Genomic DNA, 3408 nt, shown 5'->3' with positions numbered 1-3408 from the left:
ATCCCCTGGGAAGGGGAAATGGAGATCTTCTAGTTGGATTGGGGGTGGGTGGGCATGGGAACTTGAGGTATCAGGTTGGGGAGTGGCAGAGGGAGACAGTGCTGAAATGAGCGGAAAGAGGGTGCTATACGGAGTCAGGTAGAAGCCTGATGCAAGGGAAACTCCTGGGAGTCTATAGAAATGACTCCCCCTGAGATTCCTGGCAGTCTGAGAAAATAGCTCTCAAAGCTTGAATACTGGGGACAGAAAATAAAATAACAAGAAGCAGCAACACCCATGCCCTGAGTAGAATAAAATCTGTAATGGACATGATTCATTCATTCTAACTGAATGAACATTCATTGAGATTCTAGTATGAGAATTATTCAATACATTAAGTAATCAGCATGTTGTCCCTGAAAGTGGAACACAGAAGAGGGAGGGTAGACATATAGTCAAATACTTATACTTCTAGCTGGCAATGACCATGTTAAGAAGAATAGTATGCAATCTGGTCTGAAAATAAAATGATTAATGTTTGTCAGGCATTGTCATAGCAACACTTTCTAGGCTGTCTCTTCATGCCCTTTCTGCAGGAGCATCAGAGATGGTGCTATATGCAGGACAGCAGGCCCTCTGCATAGGGTTATAACTACAGTAAGAATGATGTGTTCTGGCATATGGCACTGTACCACCAATGAAGACCATACATGGAGGCACTCTGCCAAGTAGACGCTGGGTTCCAAGTTGCTGAAAAATTTTTGAATGGATGGACATTCACAGAGGCAGTTAATAATGTCAATAAATTATTGTGTAGAAGAAAGGGGAAGCTGTGGAAGTATGATGGACAAGATAGATTGTCCACTCGACAGGATCTAGAGTCACCTAGGAGACACACACATCTGAGGGAGTTTTCCTTCCTCCCTTAATTCCTTCTGTCCAGTTAATAGGTCACAAGAAAAGCAACTGATGGAGGAAGCAAGGCAAATTTGTCTAATTTAACATAAGGTCCTCTATATAATGCTGGAAATAAGGCCATTTATAATGGCAAGAGCTATTTAAAATTAAAGTTAACAGCCCATATGAGATAAGATTTAAAACATCCCCAAAGAACACAACAATAGACTTGAACATGTGCAAAGTCGATCTATAGTTGAGTTGGAAAGAACATGGCATGTTTCCTACATAAGTTATTGTTCATTTACCCGGAATACAGAGACCAACAAACTTTGATATGGAGGTAGATCAGTTGGTAACAGCGCTTGTGTGAAAAAGAAAAAAAACTGGACATTTAAGAATTTCAAGAAAAAATAAAGTAAAACACCCAAACTGAAAAAAATATGAAGGCAGATAGATCTTAGTAGATATGAAAATAGTACACAGTGTCTAAATAAAATAGTTTGATTCAGGGCACATAAATATCCAGACAAACTGGACCAGAAAACTCAGAATTCACTCAGAGGCTGAACCCTCAATGAGGATCACCTCAAGTCACTGAGCCAAAGACACATTTGTGCAGCCATTTGGGAAAATGTAAAGAACCTCACAGTCTACACGAGAGGAAACTCCAGAGTCTTCAGAAATCCAACTGTGACGTTCTAGCAACTTAAAGTCCAAGAGAAAACAAGAGCAAATACCTCTTTAATCTTAGGGACAGCTTATCTCACCTCAAACAAGTCCAGATAATTTTTATACTGCTAAATTTAGCTACATAAAATAAAAATTCCTCCATCACTTTTGTGATAGTCTCTTCCAAAATAATCAGTACATCAGACAAATTTTAGCTGGGGAACATTCTATGAAATAGTTGGTTGTTAAGCATTTTGAAGTGCAATGCCTGAGCATCCCTGAAAGAATCTATCTTCAACCCTCTTGGAGACTAAGGGGATATGATAGCCAAATGATCCTGAACTTGATCCTTTTGCTCTACAGGACATTATAAGCCCCATTTAGAAATGTAAAGGGGTTTGAAAACACAAAATAGTGACACATTGATGTAAATTTTCTTAATTCGTTGCTTGTGTTTTGATTATAATAAGATTTTTTTTTCCTCACGCATGGAACCTTGGAAAGGAATAGATGCCGTGAAAGTAAAGGCGAAACCATTAGAAAAGAGGAAGGATCATAAAAAGATTGTTGAGGGGTTTTAGGCATGGAAAAGTCATAGTGAAACCCATTGTTGTGTATTAATTAAAGTGTTGAGAAATGAAAAATGCATTCAAGAGACCATAATAATATTCCTCTTGTAATGACTTCTATGTAAATGCAAATATGAAGTTATACTAAGAATAAGAAGACTTTCCGTTTGTAAGAATGTCACAAGGAGAGGGTCCCTTGTTCGTCCCAGCCACTGGGCTAGCTTACACCTGAAATAACCACACAGAAACTGTATTAATTAAAACACTGCTTGGCCATTAGCTCTAACTTCTTAATGGCTAATTCTTGCATGTTAGTTTAACCCATCTCCATTAATCTGTGTATTGCCTCGTGGCATGGTTTACTGGAGATTATAACCAGCGTCCATCTCAGGTGGAAGATCCATGGCTTCTCTGACTCCACCTTCTTCCTCCCAGCATTCAGTTCTGTTTTCTCTGCCTACCTAAGTTCTGCCCTATCAACTAGGCCAAGGCAGTTTCTTTATTCATTTACCAATGAAAGCAACACAAAAACACCGCCTACCTAAGTTCTGCCCTATCAACTAGGCCAAGGCAGTTTCTTTATTCATTAATCAATGAAAGCAACACACAAACAGAAGGACCTCCGACATCATAAGAAAACTTACGAATAGACAGGTATGATAGTACAACAGGTCAAGTTATTCTCAGTCAGCTCTGAAAATGGTCTCTTAATTGTATTTCCATTTTATCTAAGTTTGGTATGTAAATGTGCATATATAAAACCATCTCACTGAAAATTTATTTCATAGAAAAACATTGATGACCAAAATGACTAAGAAGATATTTAAAAACATAGCATAATCGAATCAGAGAAGTTAACAGAGAACCAAAGAGAAGGCTGTGAGAGGGAACCACATGAAGGGCGGGTGCTCTCACTAGGCACTCTTCTTTAGTCCCTGAGGGAGAGAAAATTCCAGTGCTGTGAAAACCACTGCAGTACAAGACAAGAGGACAGCTTCTACATTCTGTTCACAAAATGAGAAGACATTAACTACTAGAGTCCCAAAATGAAAGAGGCAGGGAGGAACTCATAAAATCCTTCTTAGATCTGATATATATATCAGCAACTCAGCAACACATTTAAAAAATAATGTCACAACTGCCAGTCGGTGGTGGTGCACGCCTTTAATCCCAGCACTCGGGAGGCAGAGACAGGCGGATCTCTGTGAGTTCGAGGGCAGCCTGGTCTACAGAGTGAGTTCCAGGACAGGCTCCAAAGCTACAGAGAAACCCTGTCTCGAAAAACCAACAA

This window comes from Microtus ochrogaster, linkage group LG4 (genome assembly GCF_000317375.1).
Source record: "Microtus ochrogaster isolate Prairie Vole_2 linkage group LG4, MicOch1.0, whole genome shotgun sequence".
Lineage (NCBI taxonomy): Eukaryota > Metazoa > Chordata > Mammalia > Rodentia > Cricetidae > Microtus > Microtus ochrogaster.
This window is presented reverse-complemented; position numbering follows the sequence as displayed.